At 37.6% G+C, this 21,037-nt stretch overlaps 1 protein-coding gene across 1 annotated transcript in view; it reads right to left on the minus strand.

Moving 5' to 3' along the window:
* trmt12 (tRNA methyltransferase 12 homolog) overlaps positions 1-21,037 on the minus strand; it is a 183,678-nt gene that overhangs the window by 52,821 nt on the left and 109,820 nt on the right. The gene's annotated exons all lie outside the window — the stretch shown is intronic.

A 21,037-nucleotide genomic window follows, 5' to 3' on the forward strand; every position in this document is an offset into this window, starting at 1 on the left:
CAACAGATGCCAACACACACTGATCAGACAAAACCCAACAAACATGTTTGTTGGTGTTTGACTTTGCGGTGTGAATTGGCCTTAAGGAAGTCAAATTAAAATGAACTGAGATTCAAAGAAATTAATATAACTTATTTTTAACCAGAAAAGCAAACTTGGATGGATGGATGGATGGACAGCTTGAACTGCCACCTATATATGAAGACTTCAGATGCAAAAGCCTTTAAAGGGATAGTTCACACAAAAATGACAATTCTGTCATCATTTACTCACCCTCAAGTTGTTCCAAACCCGTATAAATTTCTTTGTTCTGTTGAACACAAAGGAAGATATTTTGAAGAATGTGGGAAACTGAACAGTTTTGGGGCACCATTGACTTCCATAGTAATTCTTTGGTGCCCCAAAGCGGCCTGGTTACAAACATTCTTCAAAATATCTTCCTCTGTGTTCAACAGAACAAAGAAATTTATACAGATTTGGAACAACGTGAGGGTGAGTAAATGATGACAGAATTGTCATTTTTGGGTGAACTATCCCTTTAAGTGCCATCTGAAATTTTCTTCTAAAATGAGCATTTTTATCAAGCTCGTATGTTTAGGTTCAGTAATTTTACTCTAATGGCAATTAATAGGTCATTTTCATTGCCATTAATGTGAAATAACTGAGCATAAACATACAAGCTTGATAAAAATGCTCATTTTAGAAGAAAATTTCAGATGACACTTTACACAGCAAAGGCGGCACAGAATCCAAATCTGAAGCGGCATAAAACCAGTGACGCATTTACCGTATCTGAGAGAAATGTAGCAGCGCGTTGATCTGCCCGTCTCTTCAAAGGAAGATTACAAACTCTTGTACTTCACTGTCTCTTGTTGGTATACATTTTTTTTATTTGCATAAAACAATATGAAGCGAGGTCTATATTTTGTCTCCCGCTTTTGATTCTCGCGCCGCCTGAGCTGACAGGCGTGCTTTTGGTTGTCATGACAATGACGTAGTTTAGTGTGGCACAAGCTCGCGTTCATTTACACTCAACCAAAACAGTATCAGAGTCGCCTTTGATACTAGGGGCTGAGGTGTGTCAAACCCGGCGTATTTTAGGTCTGCTTTAATGCGGCATTGCGTCTTTACACAGAATTTTGAGCAGGCACAAACCCGGCTTAACTCGGCTGTGTAAAGATGCCCTAGAGGCTATCGCATCTGAAGTCTTCATATACATTTCTTTAGTTTATACATTCATAATTCTTTATTATTTCCCAGAATGCATTACCTGTGTTGATTTTTTTAAAATTGCAAGTTAGAAAATTCCTCTTTCTTTCATTAACATTCAACTTCCTGTGGGGTGTGCCCAATTCAATTCAAAATCTCCCTCATTCTTCTGAATTTCGCACAACCCTGGCTAGTTTACCTTATCTACCCCTGGTTTGCTACTTGCATGCACATTTGATGAAATCGCAAGAGAATAACATTCCAAGCTTCTGGTATGAATCTCTCAATATATATTTGTCTCTGTTGGCAGAGAGTTGGGGTCATGTGGGCATTTCAGTAACTCTACCTGACAGTGCCGATACAGTGATGTATTGTTAAGGTGAGGCCTATACTAGAATGTGGTGACAGGGCCAGTAGTGGATTTTACAACATCTCAGGCAAGAGCTTCCTGTAAAAACAAAGCTCTTAAGCAGCCAATTTATGGTCCCTTCGCAATCTGGAGTAATGCCTATTTCTCTTGTTACCGTGGCAGTGAGCCTCTGGCACACGCAGAGTTGTGTTTGAATGGTAGAAATGTACATGACTTCATTGTGCTGTGATACAGTAAGCTGCCCGTGGCAGAACAGCAACAGAACGAGGGAAGAGGAAGATCTCAATTCCGTCCTATGGCATGAATAATGCTGCTGAACGGAAGAGCCAGATGTTTATTTAATGGAGGGCCTCGCAAAACCCACCAGAGTGCTTCTATTATTCTAAAGCCCTTAACTCTGGGTCCTTCAATACAGTTTAAACAGTTTAAACATTCATCAAACTGCAATCAGCAGTCTGAAGAGGCAGATGAAACACCGACAGACAAAATTAGACGCACTGTCTTTTATTAAAACACTGTGGATGTATTCTGTAAAACAAAGTGGATGTATGATGAACTGAAACGAATACAAAATGAGAAAATGCCCCAGTTGAATTCCTTCTATTTAAGTCAAATCTGTCTTTTGCTCCCCTTCTCTGTTTTTCTCTTGCCCCCTCCCCCTTTCTTTGTTTCCACTAACTCTTTGTTTCCAAATCTCTCATTCCCCGTGTTCGATTTGCAGCTACTACAGCCTTGATTGCTGTAAATTGGGACTTTTTTGGGAAACAAAGCAGTTTAAATGACCTGACAAAGTTCATTCAGGTGCCTCCACGTCATTCACTTCTATTCGATAACATCAGCCCGCTTCTCATTTATGTGGGACGTTCACACTGTGTTTTCATTGGCCGGGCATTCGGCCAGTGCCAGAGGAGTTATGGACAGGTGTCACAAGCAACTTCTGTCTCTCCTGCCTTCCCATGAGGGCAGCTAGATTCTGCAGACTAGACACCGAACAGAGGTTAACTGCAGTGACCTTAGAGAGCACAACAACCTGCATCTTACAGAGTTGGACCTCAGGGACCTGTGGGAGTTTTCTGTGCATCTGGTATTGAAGTTGTCGGGCCGTGGGACTGGAGTGATGCAGACTATTAGATGGTACTGATCACAATATGCTTAAGGCACAATTGTAAACACATTAAACTCATTTTGAACTTTAGTCAGTTAGTAACAGGTCTGGTGTGATAGTTCTACACCACAAGTAAAGAAAATGAGAAATTGTCACGTCTTGCTTGTTTATTCCTTGTCTGTGAGCATCATTAGCACACATTTATCTAATGTACATACACACACAAGAGCATGCATGCATAAAAATTGATGTATTTTTTATCTAAATGAGCATACCATACATATATCCTAAAAGAAAAATGTTTTGCATTTTGAATATTAATAATAAAAGAATTTTTTTTTTTTATTATAAATTGTGTGTACAATTTTGTCCACAAACACACATTTGTTTTTCTATCATAATTGGTAATTTGTGCAGACTTATATTATTTTTTATCTGGAGTTAATGATATTTATCTGAATCCTCAACCTACAAGACAGAGGGAGGAAAACGGGAAACAGATGTGAGAGAGCAAAAAAGGAATGAACATGTTAATCACATAAAGGAAGAGATAAAACAGCCCTGACAAACATCACACCTTGATAAGGCGGTTGTATGATTGTGTGTTGCATAAGTACAAATCAACCCCGGTCTTACACATGCTCCCTGGGTGGAGGTGATGTAGCGAGTATGTGATTGGCAATAAAAAAACGTGGTTGTGGCAGTGCATGTCTTGTTCTCCTGACAGGCAGAGCACTGTTTGCACGGCCGGGGGTGAGACTCAGATGCGCGGCCCGACTCAGACAAGCCTGCAAATGCAGAGAAAGAATCCCACCATTTTCTGATAATGATGTGCTGTGCTTTCTCAGCTGTCTGTGCCTGCTCTCTAAATGTTTTTTTTTTTTTTTTTTTTTTATGACAGATAAGCGCAGTGAACTAAAAGGCTGTTTAAAGCTGTCAGGACCTGACAACCATTACCCTCTCATTTACATGTCTCTAAGCATGCTCCGTCAGGACGACTCATAACTCCGAAGCACCTTCTTTAATAAACTACACCTTTCCCTCTCTCTCCCCTTTTTTGCTACTTCCTCAGTGCTTGGTAACAAGAGATCATGTCTATGAGGGATGAGCAAATGCACAGAATTTATGAACTAAAATGGTGCCAATTCTTCAGTGGGAATTGAATATGCCACACCTCACAGGATGTTGAACAAGATATGCAATTCAAGACATTGAACAGTCTTTCAACTGAGGACTTTCATTAGTGTGTATAATGTAATATAATATATAAAATTTTAACAACTTGCACCCGGGGTAAAAGGCTAAAGGCGCCCTGGGGTAAAAGGCGCATTTGATTTTATTTTCCTCTAAACCACTAGATGGCACAAAAGCTTGCCTTAGCACTTTCCAAAACATCTGCTTTTCAAGGTACACTTGGAAATTTGGCTGATCTTTGACGTGATCGCAGACAGCAGCTCAAAGTTGATTCTGCGCTAATTTGATCTAATATTTGGTGTTTTTTAAAATGTTGTAGATTTAAGTAGCAAATGAGAATCGCTAAAATTATTGAATATATTTTTGAGACAAAGGTTTTCTTAATGATTTTCAAATCATTAAGAAATGGTTTTGTTCAAGGTAATTAAAGCAGAAGTTTTTCATTAATGGAAGAATATGTAAAAGTATGGTATTTGTGGTAAAATGTGCCCGTGCTGTTGGGGCTAAAGGCACAATAATTAACATGATAATAAATAGATGACTGATTTGTCCATTTGTTGACATGATATGCTTAGATTCAGATGATAAATATATATCTGAGAAAAAATATACCCAGAAAAAAAAGTTTTTTGAATTTAGTATTTTTTCACGTCATTACATTGTTTAGAGCATAAGAAACAAATGGGGGAAAAAAAAACATTTTTGAAAAATTATATTTTATTCATAATTTATGCTATGTCCTCTGTAGTGGACACCAGGACTAAATTGTTTAAAAAAAATAAAATGACATGAAATGACATGTATAGGCAAAAATAATGGGATTTTTTTTTTAATCACCAATCAATTTTTAGGCTTCAGGAATTTTGTTCAACCAAACTTTGTATAAAGATGATTCTCAACTATGTTATAAAAGATAGAACGGAATTAATCGATATACCATTTTACTTTATGCAGTATGTGGGTAAAATAATCATACATGGGTTTTCCCATTCAATACAATGCAGCTATACGCTGTATCTAATTTGCTTATTAATGTGTTCTTGGAGCAACATGCAATGAAAAAAGAAGTGTAATAATGGGAGTAATAATTGGCAACATTTTCATAATAATATCTAATAATTAATAGGAATATTGATATATAATTTCTTTCCCTATTCACTTGTTGTGTCTCCTAAAATGCCCGATAAACAAGATTTAATTCCTGGTGTCCTCTACAATGCCCTGTTTCGTAACAGAAAGTCATATTTTGATTATAAACCCCATTACATTTGTTGATTTATAACAAACAATTTGAAAATTAATCCGATTTAAATGATAATTACAATATATTATCATATTTCCATAAGAGCACTAATTTTGATTTTCAGTCATATTTAAAGACCAAGGAGTTTTTGTTGTAATAAGGAAACCTCTAAAAATTTGGTTTCTCTGTAAAGCCCTGAATGCGCTCTTTACAGGACATCCAGACTTAAAACTGTGACATGTATGATGTCAGAGAAAATCACTAAAATATAATGTCCACTACAGAGGACAAAAGTCTATTCTTGGGTCCCATGAGGATATTAAGATGGGTGTCCACCTTAGAGATAATCACCATATTTATAATGAAACCATCATATTTAAAAATATATTTATTTGTTACAACTGTAAAGCTATATCAAGATCTCATTCCATGCTTTCAGAATCTTTACTTTTTAAAATAATTTTGTTTCTGTATTTTTAAAATGAACATTTTATATATATCAATATATTTATTGAACAAAAATGAATTATTTTATTTATCAAAATAAACAGAAAATAGTACAAACTTTGCTAAAATGAGATTGTTTGAACAAGTATGAACATTTTTTAGCTAAAAGATTTGTATTAATACTGTGAGCCCCCTCGCCACCTCATACATTTATAAGATTAAGATTTTTAAACAAAATAAACCACACAAAATCTGTTGCTCCATAAATGTTCAATACAAACATATATATTTTTTTCAGCAATCATACATTACGGGCGTAGTGAAAAGCACTTTTTTTTCTTAAAGTGTGCCTTTAGCCCCGTAGGACCCTACAGTATGTTAATAATATGCGTATGAGAAATTCATTTCAACACATTTCTCATAAGGTACTAAGTGTGAGCAAAAAAGTTGGAGAGAAGGATAGATTTTAAGAAAGAAATATTTTACGTGATCTTCAATTTTTTCAGTCCAAGACTGCGTTCTTCAATAATATTGACTGCTCACTTTGATCAAATATTCACTGCTGGAATCTGTAGTAATAGATCATAGTGTCTAATGAGACAATCCTTGATAATGCATCATGCATTGACAAATCTAGATGTGGATGAGGGCATCAAGATGGAGTAAAGACCCATTCACCCCAAGGAGAAACTATAATATTTTAATAATCGGATTGGAAAAGTAGGAAATTGGAAAGTCCACAACACAACTATAATAATAATTAAAGCTGCAAGAAGCGATAAAAGGGCCCTCGCACCCGGGGACACCACCACCACCCGGGGACACCACCCTCTCCCGGTGGCCTTAGAAAAAAGGTGAATAGTGGGTGATATGCAAAGTTTCATGAGTTTTCGAGCATGTTTAGGCCCTCACTTAGGATTAGGATTTTAGGATTCATTTCAGAGAAGAAGAATAATTGACTGAGCAATTACAATAGGGTCCTCATACCATCGGTGCTCGGGCCCTAAAAATAACATTCTGGGAACCAAAAACTAACGTTCTGGGAATGTTAGATTAACGTTAGAATTACGTTCTGGGAACTTAAAAATTAATGTTAGAATAACGTTATACAAACCAAAAACTAACATCCTGGGAGCATTAGATTAACGTTAGAATAACGTTCTGGGAACGTTAGATTAATGTTAGAATAACATTAAACAAACCAAAAACTAACATTTTGGGAACGTTAGATTAACGTTAGAATAATGTTCTGGGAACCAAAAACTAACGTTCTGGGAACGTTAGATTAACGTTAGAATAAAGTTCTGGGAATGTTAAATTAATGTTAGAATAACGTCATACAAACCAAAAACTAACGTTCCCAAAACGTTAGATTAACGTTAGAATAACGTTCTGGGAATGTTAGATTAACGTTAGAATTACGTTCTGGGAACTTAAAATTAATGTTAGAATAACGTTATACAAACCAAAAACTAACGTTCTGGGAACGTTAGATTAACGCTAGAATAACGTTCTGGAAACGTTAGTTTAATGTTAGAATAACGTTATACAAACCAAAAACTAACATTTTGGGAACGTTAGATTAATGTTAGAATAACGTCATACAAACCAAAAACTAACGTTCTGGCAACATTAGATTAATGTTAGAATAACGTTATACGAATCAAAAACTAACATTTTAGGAACGTTAGATTAATGTTAGAATAACGTTCTGGGAACGTTAGATTAACTTTAGAATAACATTATACAAACCAAAAACTAACATTCTGGGAATGTTAGAATAACATTCTGGCAACGTTAGATTAATGTTGGAATAATGTTATACAAACCAAAAACTAACATTTTGGGAACGTTAGATTAACGTTAGAATAATGTTCTGGGAACCAAAAACTAACGTTCTGGGAATGTTAGATTAACATTTGAATAACGTTCTGGGAATGTTAGATTAACTTTAGAATAACGTTATACAAACCAAAAACTAACATTCTGGGAACGTTAGATTAGCGTTAGAATAACGTTCTGGGAACGTTAGATTAATGTTCTGGGAATGTTAGATTAACATTAGAATTACGTTCAGGGAACTTAAAATTAATGTTAGAATAACATTATACAAACCAAAAACTAATGTTCTGGGAACATTAGATTAGCGTTAGAATAATGTTCTGGGAACGTTAGATTAACGTTAGAATTACATTCTGGGAACTTAAAATTAATGTTAGAATAACGTTATACAAACCAAAAACTAACGTTCTGGGAATGTTCGATTAACGTCAGAATAATGTTATGAGAACGTTAGATTATCTTTAGAATAAAGTTATACAAACCACAATAATAATTTGCATGGTTTACAACAGCTTCCTCCTTCATGGCGAAACCTCCGACTTTGTCAGGCTGCCACAGACACGGCTTTCAATGAAAACTCAAGATCTTTGCAATGTAACATTGCTAAGGCCTTAAGATTAGACTGACCAAATATTATGTTGATCTAAATCTCTATAAGGAGTTAATCACAGTGTAAAACATGTCATTTCCTGTTGCCCGCAGGTGGCGCTATGACTGAATATTGCCATGTAGATGTCTTCAGGTCAGGACTCTTATCAAACATGTAAAGTTTGGGGCAGATCGGACATTGTATGCCCAAGTTACAACAACTTCCTGTTTCATGGCGAAACATTGAAATTTGTCAGGCCGCCATGGACACGCGTTTCAGCGAAAAGTCAAGATCTTCACAATTTAACGTCACAAAGGCCTTTAGATTAGACTGACTAAATATGACCTTGATCTGATTAAAGCCCTAGGAGGAGCTTGTTAAAGTACAACATCTGGAAATGGCAAAAACTGCAAAAATTTTGCAGAGAAAATTCAAAATATCTCACTTCCTGTTGGGTTTTCAGATTTTGCACCCAGGGACTTTTTTGTAGGTATTGGGCTGTTACATCTGCCTACCGAATTTCATACCTGTACGTGAAACGTAGAGCGAAGGGCGCATAATTGAAATTTTGTAGGTGGCGGTATCGAGCCATTTTGCCACACCTAATTCTGAAACCCATATCAGATATAAATTTTCACCACTTCTGACGCATGTGCAAAGTTTCATGAGTTTTCGAACATGTTTAGGCCCTCAAAAATGCGATTCATTTCGGAGAAGAAAAATAATTGACTGAGCAATTACAACAGTCCTCACACCATCGGTGCTCGGGCCCTAATGACACAGATGAACGATATCGTTGGAATCACACTCAGAATGATTATTTTTCCAGCTGATGAAAAATAAAAACATTGACAGCCAATCAGAATCTACCTGACTTTACATATCTGTCTAATGTAGAAGGTGTCATTCAGAATGTATGTTTGGTATTTTGGCTTAGTGCCCATTAGTGGTATATTTGAACTTTAGGATCAAGAAGCTTGTGAAAAGTTTTCTTGCCAAAGTCACCCCACTTCTGCAGCACATACAGGTCTGACATAAATAACACTTGCCCTGTCTCTGTGACGGATGATTGGATATAATCGGAAAAACATAACAGGCTGCACAAAACACCTTGACTATACAGTATATATTACAGTATATCTGGCCAGTGCACTGCAAAGCACACTTTTATAGTGTCATTACTGAGTTTGTTGCATAAACTCCTACTTTTGTATTGAGATCCCTCTGCTTCTATCACTCTAATCACCCTAAGTCTAATATTGGATCAAATTCTGCCTCTTCCTCCACTCTGACCTTCAGCCTCCTCATGTTCTCTATCCTTTCTCAAACACTGCAGCCCACCCCTTGTTGCTCGTGTTTCCATCTTGACAGGTCCGTGGTGTGAGTCGGAGGGTTGTGCCTCCTGCCTGGAGCCTTCTATCTCCTCACAGAAGCAGCTGTTTTCACACAACTGTATCATCCTCTTGGGCTCCGGTGGGATTCCATGCAGCATCGTTAATCACAGCACCTCGTGCCTTCCTGGAGCTGAACCTCTTCTGCGGCACCATCCATCATAAAAAAGCAGAGTATGTGCTTTGGCTTTTCAGAAATAAATTGAGACACTACAAAAAAAAGAAAAAAAGAAAAAAAGAAAAGCAATTAAGGAAGCTGTTTGGCCTATCATTCACAAGCTAATGGTTTAAAATCCATGATCAGAGAGTTTTACTTTTCTGTACTTTTGATCCAATCAGTCAGCTGAAAACTGATAAAAAGACAGGCGGATAAAAAAAGAAAAAATATGTGGTTTGCATTTGAGTCCTACTGTAATGGGCAGAACTTTTGGCCAAGGTTGAGGATTGACTGTGCCTGGTTTGGCTGGTTTTCCTGCTACAGTTGCAGGAAAAAGTATGTGAACCTTTGGATTAATCTGCATTTCTATACAAATGGGATAAAAAGGATTTCAAGGTTCAAAACAAATGCAAAAACACAGTAACAGGCTTTAAAAAGAGATTCACTGAAAACATTTGCGAGAGAAAAGTAGCAGTGTCTGGTTTCATGAAAGAATCATTTGTCGGATCTTTACAGTGAATCAATTGTTTCAGTTTACAAAACCACTCTGAAAGATTAGTTCACAAATTTGATTTAATCTTCATCACAGTCTAAAACAAATAACACAAATGACATCTTCATATCTTTATTAAACACACCATGTAAAGATTCACAGCACAAAAATATGTAAACACTTTGATCTAATAACTGGTTTGCGCTCTTTTGGCGACAATAACATTTACCAAACGCAGGTCAGACCTGCACAACATCCAGGAGGATTTTCTGCACCATTTCTTTTTATTCCTGTGCTTTGGGTAACAGTCTTGTTGCATCGCCCAACTTCTGTTGAGTGTCTATTGGTGAACAGATGGCCTTACATTCTTCTGCAAAATGTCCTGATAAACTTGTTCTGTCGATAATAGCAAGCTGTCCAGGCCCTGAGGCAACAAACAGCCACAAACCACCATTGCCCCCTCCACCATATACTGTAAATACTTTACAGTTGGGATGAAATGCTGTTTTTGTTTTGTTTTTTTTTATAAAAAATAACCTTTGATTTCATCTGTCCACAGAATATTTTAAATATAAAAAATATCAGATTCTTTACATCATAAATATTCTGCACTATGATCTATCAGTCATCTTTGCAGGACGCCCACTCCTATGGAGAGCAGCAACAATGCTGAACTTTCTCCACTTATGTACAGCTTGTCTTACCATCAAGGCTCAGATATTTCTGTAACTCTTTCTGGCTTTGTGCAAATCAACAGTTCTTAATCTTAAGCAGAATGTTTGTCTGTTGTTGTGATTTAGTTCAAATGTTATGACCAATTTCAGCAGACATCCAGAAAAGCTTTGCATAATTTTTCCTGCAAATGTATACGCACTATATCACTCAAGCTAGGTCTAAACAGTTTTGATATATGGGGTCAGTAAGATTTCATAATGTTTTTAAAAGAAGTCTCTTAAGATCATGAAAGCTGCATTTATTTGATCAAAAATACAGTTAAACAGTAATAATGTGAAATTTTATTACAGTTTAAAATAATAGCTTTAAATTTTAATATAATTAAATAAAAATGTAATTTTCATATTTTAATGCCATTACTCCAGTCCTCAGAGTCCAATGATTCTTCAGAAGTCATTCTAATATGTTACGGGTTTATGTTTTGGGTGAGTTTGACATGTGTTTAAGTTCAGATTCCTGTGTTTCAGTTTGTTTCTATAGGTTTTCATTGATTGATTGAATTTATACACCTGTGGCTTGGTTCGTTAATTAGTTTGCTCTGATATTTAAGCCCTGTGTATTGTTCTGTTCATTGTCCATTCACGTCGCATTGTTCTTGTTTGGTCTGATCCTGTTTTTGCCCAGAGTGTTTTTGTTTCTTGTGTTAAAGTTTAATAAACAGAAACTGTTTGCAATCAGATCCTGCCTCTCACCTCTTTTCTGCAACCGACCATGACAGCAGAATAAACCGATCTAATGGATCCAGTACAAATCCTCCTCCTCTCGCAAGGTGAACATTCCCTGGAGAGACACAAACAGGACTTCTTAGATTTATACTACCTAGTCCATACAACGACAATAGCATGTGTGTGTTTTTCAGCGCGCCTGCCCGGAGATGCTCCGAGGGACGTTTGTGGAGTATGTAGAATAGGTGCTTCTACACAATGGTTCCCCCTTTACCATCTGCGAGAGAGAGGAGGAGTCCAGTGCACCTGCAGTGCATCCGCAGCCACCAGCCTTGTGGACAGAGCCCACCGCAGACATGGAGCCTGAGTCCGACACAATTGGAGAGAATGCAGAATTCAAGCGACAAATTATGATTTTATAAACAAAGTTTGGGAGGAGCACATTCAAACGGCCTATCTAATCAGCTCAAGAAGAGGTAAATACACAGACAAGAACCGACTCACCAATAGTTACCTCGACAGTTTTCTGCATCCCTCTGCCACCCCGCTCCTCACTCGCAGCTGGGGTCCTGGGGATACGGGGTAGAACTCTCTAAATTCCAAGCTCGGAGCCCTCGATCCCCTTGGACAGTACGCCAAATACGCTTATTATATATTTTTTTCGATCATTTGTAAGTGTGAAATAGTGAAAATAACTGCCACAGGTAATCGGACATTACTTATTTATTTATTAAAGATTTATTTTTGGCGTTTTATCATAGATTCAAATCTATAAATCAAAATATGTATTGAAGTTATGAAGAAAAGGTTCAGCACCCAAGGTTCTATCACTATTGCCTCAATAGTGTACAGTGTCTTTGGTCGGATTGCTGAGGCGGATTGGCAGCAACGGCCATTAGGATTGTTTGTGATTTGGTCTTAGTGACTCAGGAGTCCTCTTGACTACTCCTAACATTTCACAGATTTAGGAGCTTGTTTTAGTGCTAAAATGCTTTGTGAAATACTCTTAGAGCAAAAATTTAGGAGTCCTAAAATTAGGACTGACACGCCCATTATTTTTAAGAGTTTCTCCTAAATCGGCAAGTTAGGAGCTACTTTTAGCCTTAAAATGTTTTGTGAATATGGCCCCAGAACTGCAGCCAGTGCAAACAATCATCCTGGAGCCCGAGTCCAGTGACACATTTTTTTTTTTTTTCAAGATTTTTGAAGAATAGAAAGTTTAAAAGCTTTAATTTGAAATAGAAACCTTTTGTAATAATATTAACAAATATTAGATCAAAAGTCTTTACTGTCTTTTTTGATCAATATAAATCATCCTTGCAGAAATACAAGACTTAGGATACAAACATCTACAAAAGTGTAGCTTTTGAGTCTAGATTGGTAGATTATTCCTTGTTAGCTACTGATCAGCATTAGTGTGATATCATCTTTGCTTTGGATAAAGTTGAACTCTTTGTTCGCATGTTTAGCATTCACACTGGCAAATAATCCTCTGATCTTTACTGAGGAAAGAAAGCGGTGGAGGATTTTGCTGTTGATAGCAAAAGAAGAGATAATGTATGCTAAGTGTATGCCTTGAAGACATGGGCAGCAGGGAAATGTGGAAATGGGTAATGAATTTCTCATTAAGTCCTGTTTAAGGTGGAGTAATGAAGGGCTGATATTGTGTAATTATCTGTCTACATTATACTCATATAGTAAAGCGTTCCAATGCATTTATTGCAAATTGACCATGGTAAGGAGGGGCAAAATAAGGGCAATTTTCATGCGTCATTAAGATCACACAATATCAGCAAGAGTAAGTCATCTTAGTGGAAGACAGATAAATATTAGATTATTATAAAATGGTTAGTTCCTGTCCTTGATTCTGATTGGTCAATAGCTGTGTTTTATTCACGATAAAACACGGCTATAACTGCTTCACCCAACGGTTCTGTGAATCACTACACAACAACCTTAGCAACCACTCTTAGCAACATAAACTGTTTGTTCTCAATTGATATTGTTCATTGAAGCTTAGGCCTACTGTATTATGTAGGAGAGTGTTGTGAGAAAGAGATCGATTGAACGAGTTTATTACCTGCATTCAGATTTAGCATTTTCCTTCAGGTCAGTCCTATGTTCATAATAAAAAAATCTGTTTAAATATCCGCTGCAATATCTTGTCCTTTTAACAGTTAAGGGGTTTTCCCATGACTGACAGCGCTAGTCAAAGCATTTGTCCGTTGCGTCTTGTTTTGTGTTCACTACAATTCAGTCTTTTCAATATAAAATTCTTCGCTACTGACTGACCAGACTGTCCTCTAAAAAAAACCGACCCTATAGGTTGTTTTTTCAAGCACCTTATTACGACCTATATTTACGTTTTAAAGTCATGCGCCCTCTAGCTGGCGTAAAAATAATGACAGTGTCATGTTACGTCTGTCATCATGAAACGACGTATGACCGTCGTTACCAATCAAAATGCGCGTTTATTTAAATGCAATGTGTGGACTTTTTACACCATTTGTCCTATTTCCATTTAGCAAAACTCATTTTTTATTAACGACTACACCTACCCCAACCCTAAACCTACCCTTAGTGATTTATAGTGCATATACACTTTATGAGCACATGCGTTCCCTGGGACCGAACTCGCATGATCACATGATTGCATATTGTTGCATATGGCAATGCTCTACCATTTGAGCTACGCGAAACCCGAAATATGACGTAATTCATTAAAATGAAAGTGTTCTGTTGTCGATAGGCAACTTTAGTAAACGTAAGGAAGGCTTTTAGTGATTTTTTAATCCCAAGAATCGATTAGTCTAGTCTGTTTTCAGTTGATGAATGAACAGAACATGTAGCGCGCCTCCCATCCAATAAATCACAATAATCTTTGTGCTTTGTTACTTTTGATATGAAGCAAAGTCTCAGTTTTCAAAAATAAATACCGTTTTTGCGCTGTTAAATGTGACGTGACAGATCGCTGCAGTTTTGTAGTACCAACTGACTCCCATGTGTAGTTTACAGCATTAGTTGAGAGATTTTTTTCCTCTAGAAAATTTGCCATGTACTGTATCTGATATACTACATCCAAAATAATCTATATCGAATTGAATTGAATCGAAATCATAATCGAATCAAATCGCAAGCATGTGAATAGAAATCGAATCGAATCGTGAAAATTGTGTCAATACCCAGCCCTATAGCGTCAAAAGTGTTTTGCAATACAATATAAACACAATAAGTACATTGTACTTATTTTTGATGTAAGTACATAGTAGTTAAGGCCACCTAATATAAAGTGGGATCAAATTTTGTTTTAAAATATAAGTTATTCAATGAAAATTCAGCAGTTTCTTTTGCATGTTAATTAAAGAAGTAGCGATGCCCTATTTGTGAATGATTGTTTAGACCTTGTCAATTAATGACTGTTTAGTCCAGTTCACTGAAAAAGACTGATCTTAATCTCAAGTTCAGAATTGTCATTATTAGATGAACTATTCCTGTAGGTTAATGAGCAACTGTCACCTGGCTTGACTGGCCATGAGGTCCTTATTACACAAACTCTGATTAGTTGACATTTCACTTTAACCTTGAGCTCAGAGAACGGAAGAGAGGGAGAAAAAATAGGAAGTGACTTGAAAAAAAAAAAAAAAAAGCACAGCGAGTTGACTGAAAGTACATTGACAATATTGTTTGCAACACATGTTAACTTGTTCAACACGAACATCTTAGCCAGTTCCTACAAACATTTTAATGGTCCTTTCATACAAATGGCCACATCATTTGCTTGGACCACAAATGTGATATAATAACTCAATCAGTCGAGATGTTAGTGAAAATGAACTCCAGCCCGTCCTTATATCAGACTTACAATTACTGGAGATTACAAGAGAATTATTTCCACATGTTCTCAATAAAAACGCTATAATCTCTCTCTCCCAGCACATTAAGGTGCTTTTGTTTGGCATTCATTTGAGAGAGAGAGAGAGAGAGAGAGAGAGGGAGAGAGCGAGAGAGAGAGAGAGAGAGAGAGAGAGAGAGAGAAGGGGGAAAAGGAGGGTGAGGAGTATAGCGAGCATACTGAGTGACAGACTAATATAGTGTGTTACTATCATAATTATAGCTCACAGATTTATGTAGTGTTGGAAAAATCAGTAAATATCAAATATAATACTAACATTTTAGAATGGGATTTGGCTGAGCAGTTTCTAATACACTACGAATCTCACTCACCAGCACTAGATCAAATTGTGTACATTTAAACCAGAGTTCACTAACTAAAAGCTCATTCAACAGATTATAATAATTTTCCTTCTCCAAAAATGTAGGTGCAGTGGCTCAAAAATTATCTAAACACTTCTTCAGGTACATGAATGTTTAACAAGGTTTAGAAAAGTTATCTATTGCAATGAAATCCAAACATTTCACAAGTGACTTAAGTGTCCTAAATACTTTTTTGGGGCCACTCACTGTAAGTCCGTAAGATTTATGTATTTGCTATTATCTTAGTACCCCATTCAGATACAATTTCTCAACAGTCTATAACAAAAACAAAGACTGTCTCCAGAGCACATCAACATCAGGACAAGCATCCTGAGGAAGAGCAAAAAATAAAAACAAACACTTTCACATCCATTTCAAAAGGAAGTTTAACTTATAGACTTTATGGAGTTAAAGAGGTATGGAGAGAGTTATTGATAGACAAAAGTCTAAATATGGAAGCGCACAAGAAATTGATCCTACTGGCCATTGTGTGTGCGCTGGCTATGGGCAACTCTGTCCATCTGGCTGAAATACAAGACAAACTTCATAGAAGGGCCAGGAAAAACAGGTCACTCCTGATGAGAAAACAGCACTGACAAAGAACGTTCTCATTGCGCTTCACTGCTGTTAGGATGTTGTTCCTCAATAGAGATTGGGATGCTTTGTTTCACTCGATTTCTATGTAATCAGAGACTGTGAGTTGAGTCTGCGATCGGGTGTGTCAGTGATAGGCAGCTTTCATAAAGGAAATATATATACACGTTAGTTCAGCAAAAGTGCATAGAAATATGAGCCTGATTCCCCTCTGTTAGTATGCACTGTAACACTTATCTTTATTACAGAGGGAAAAATACGTATGTCTAACACCGGTCATATGACAAAGCAGAAAGAATTCACATGGTGCTGTGAGTTTCAATTCCAAAAGCATGTGTTTCAAATATAGATAGTTGTTTTAAGTTTTTCAATTCTGCTGTCAAACAATTTGGTTGTGTTTTAAAATGTAATTGTGGAACTGAAATGTCGAAACCAAAACATCACTATGGTTTGGGTTTCTAATGTTTCTAATTTGTTAAAATATGCTGAGTGAATGACAAAAGTTTAACTTGAGCTAGCCAAGAAAAACACATCAGACACTGGTCCGCGGTGGGACAGACTTTCTTTTAGAGGGATAATCAATGTATCCTTTGTTGCTGGTGAAAGGAAAGAGAGCATTGTCAAATACATATAGGGTATTTTTTTACAAGAAGCATGCCTTTTAAAATATTCCCATGAGCACTTTACAAGATGGAGGTTCAAAAATAGATCGAGTACTACTCCACAAGCAAGGACCACCGGAGCATCTGGCAAAATCATGCATATGAAACACAAACCTTCATATTGCACAAGAATATGTGAAACTGAAGTGGTCAATCTAGGGGTCGCATTTTTATGTGAGAAGCAAGAAAATGATACACAGAGTACTAACTAAGACATATATGAGAAATGTAACCCAATGCCGTGTGAAATAGAGATGAGAATCGTAAAGTGTTTAACGATTCTGGTTCCTTAACAGTTCCATTAACGATTCTTTTAGTAATTTTAGGAAATATTGTCAAATGATGAGATAATTCTAATAATAAAAACTTGCAAACATTTCACATTCTTTTTAGAAATAATTAATGCAATCCAATAACTGGCAATAATAATAGGTCTATTAAACAAGAAAACTAACACAAAAAATGTGGAAAGATTTTATATATATATATATATATATATATATATATATATATATATAACCTATTCACAAAACTCGATCATAATAGGACTTTTCGCTTAACCCCGGGTTATCGTCGTTCTAAACACCACTTTTAACCCCGGCTAAAGGAACGTTTCACGCTTGTATTTTAGAAGCGGGGTTAGCATCGCTTTTTACCCGGGGTTATGAAACCCTTCTCTGGAGAAGGGTTACCACCGCTTTCGCGTTGCCAAATTTGTACAGTGTGAAACGATGCGGTGTTGCTAGACGCTTAGCAACAGACAACCAATCGCTTACTCATATTTGCCTGATCACGGAAACAATTCGCATTGTATATAAACAGTAAATTCAGCGTTTGAGAAGAAAAATGTCAAATGCTGACAGAAAACGCGTCAATTTGAGTGAAGAGACTGTTTCATTCTTACCTTTATAGTCCGAAATGTCCATTCAGTATAAACTCAATAGTACAGTCGACAATACGAGGATTCGCAATACTAGCTAGCTAGCCTATGTACACAAGCTTTATCCAATCAATGACACTGACACTGCAAATAAGAAAATAAGAACATTAACCCAGGGTTTAGGAATGTACAGTGAAACGTCATTTTATGAATACTCGGAACGTGAAGCAAGATATCGTTTTCCCGGGGTTTAGAATGACCCAGGGTTAACTATTTCAAATGTGAAAAGCCCTATTGGGTATCTTTAACTACACAATATTATATGAACAACGAGCACACTGCTTTAAACGGATAGTTCACCCAAAAGTCCTGTCATTATTTTCTCACCCTCATGTTGATCCAACCTGTATGACTTTCTTTCTTTTGTGGAAAGTAAAACAAGATATTTTGAGTATCTCAGTGTTTTTGTCCATACAGTGGAAGTCAATGGTAATCGAAAAAGGTTTTTAGGTTTGAGTGAACTATCCCTTTAGTCTTGCAGTTATCATCTATACGTGTTTGATTCATTAAAAAGAACCGTCTCAGAATCATACATTCTGGAATTGAACCACACTGACTGTGCTGTGCATTATATTTTTGATTCACTAAAAAGAAAACAGACTTATTAGAATTATTCTTTTGGGATGCGGACTACAGTGTTCATAAGAGCCATTTGTTCAGGAATCAAACTACACTGGTTGCGCTTTATGCTTTTGATTCAGTAACTGTTCATTCGTTCTGTAGTGACGGAAACAAGTTTTAGTATGATATTCTGTCTGCATTGGTGCAACAATGCAAGTGTGTGAACCGTTACTCAAACTATACATCATTCAATTTCTTTTTTTTTTAAAGCATGCTGCCATCTTTAATGAATCTGAAAAAAGTGAGGAAAGATAGAGAGGCAGAATGACAGATGACTCAGCTTCACAGTGGCCTGGCTAGTCTCAGGACTGCTGGATGCTGCTGGGGGCATTTAGCATGGCTGTTAATGTGCGCGTGACAGCTGGTTACAGGCTCTTTGAGGAAGCTGTAGGTCTGAGAGAGGCCAGAGTGTTTCATACCTGCCTCCCACCCATTGCCCCCTGCTCCCTCTCTCCATCCAGCGCAGAACAACGGCCTCTTACATCGCTGGACTTTCTCACCTTCCTGAGCCCAACACAAACAGAGCGCAATGTGGAAAAAAGATCCCCTTTTCCCAAGAGTGTGCGAGAGAGCTTCACCAGATGTTTATAAACCATAACTTTGAAATATGGCACAAAAATGCTTACAGGCTGTCATGTTGCGTTAATACTGAGAGGACGACAAAAAAAAAAAAGTCTAATTATTTCCAGATGAGGATTTCTCTCTCTCTCTCTCTCATGTTGGAACGCGAGGAGTGTCCAAACTTCATAAATTTGAAATATGTGCTGCGCTCTCCATTTTTTGCTTCCTCTGGATGCCCCCCACCCAGCCAAAAAAGAAAGAATGAAGAAGAAAAACACAGAATGGAAGTGGGCTACAGAGAGCTTAGCCTCGGGGGTGGGGGTAGGTGGAAGAGTTACTGCCCTCGAGTTCATTATAAAAATCAGCTCAGAGTGTTTGCCTTTCTGAGCAGTTTCCTCATGCTGTGAATCGGTGGTGGAAAGAATCTAATGTTTATCATCATTTTAATGAAAATAAATCCATAAAGCATGTAAATTCGGCTCATTTTGGCACCATTTTCACTCACCATTCACTCCAAGACGAAAAAAGCCAACGAGCGGCCCGCAAAAAGTGCCAAACAGCAGCGTGACGACCAGTATGTAGTTTTACAACTGTACTGCGTAGTGCCTGTGAGACTCAAACCTGGCTTCCCGCTCACTGGAACTCAGAATAAAGGTGAAGGGCAGCAACAGCACACTGTAAAGCCCGCAGGGCATTTGGGCACCATGATTAGATTGAGCCCAATAGCACAGCCAAGACGTCAGAATGATGGAGAAACACGCAGTTGACCTGCAGGTCTGGAAGCCATTAGACAAGTTTGAGGCAACACTACACCACACACAGACAGCTATTGCATCCATAATGGCTATTTTCCTCGCTATCATATTTTCCCACCTTTTTCATTATATTTTAGGCCCTTCTTTGTGGTCAGGGTGCATGTGTGTTTAAAATCTGTCAATGACCTAACAGATAATAGCTCTAGCTCCAGAATAATAGCTCTAGTGTGTGATAATAAAGTTGTATTATTCTCACCTCTCACCTCTCTATTATGCACACATACACACAAACACACAAATAAACATGCACACAGCGACTACATCGCACCTCGCTGTTTACTGAGGTTACAAAGTGCCAAATTCATGTCCTCATATAATGATTCCCAGAGCTTCAAAGTCATGGAGAATCCCTATTATCCTATCTCCCTCCCCGCAGATGAACTCATTCACAAAAAGGTCCATATCACACTGTGCATGCGGACAAACTGGAAGGCAATACCTCGATACAGTACAGAACCGTATATGCCCTGAGGACGCGAGCAAGAGCTTCTTCAACACACTAACACACACTTGAGCATAATTGGGATACATACATAAATTAGACCTGCAAAGTTTCCTCCCCCCGGACATAAGTTCCTTGGTCCTTGAGATTAAGCACTCATCTCCGTATTGACATGTTTGTGTGGCTGTAGGTGTTTCGATTTAAGCCCAATCGATTCCTTTAAGTATCTAATATAAGGAAGGCAGGCCGTAAACACGTCAAATTAGCGGTAATGAATAGCGCCGCACAAGTAGAAGGGGCTGTCGAAGCCCATACGAGGGACAATACATTAGGAAGAGTTATATGTGCCTGCCCTCTCCAGCACACAGGGTTAAATGGCGCCTTGGCAGCCTCCGCTCCAAAGTGGATAGGGCTGTGCGGTGGTCACACACTGTTTCATTGGCTGGGGTACAACAGCAACAAGCAGAAATTAATGGGAATCTGTAGCTGATTTTAGTGGGCAACAGGGCCTGTAAACAGGAGGCTTTCACAAGCCCTCCAGCCCAGAGGAGATGAGCCAGGAGCGGGGTATGAATGCGCCAAGACGGAGCACGGGGGTGGTGGTGAGGATGGATGTGTGGATGGAAAGATAGATATTTCACAATCACACACACACACACACACACACACACACACACACACACACACGAAGCTGAGATGGATAGACGG

Source organism: Ctenopharyngodon idella, chromosome 14 (genome assembly GCF_019924925.1).
Source record: "Ctenopharyngodon idella isolate HZGC_01 chromosome 14, HZGC01, whole genome shotgun sequence".
NCBI classification, from domain to species: domain Eukaryota; kingdom Metazoa; phylum Chordata; class Actinopteri; order Cypriniformes; family Xenocyprididae; genus Ctenopharyngodon; species Ctenopharyngodon idella.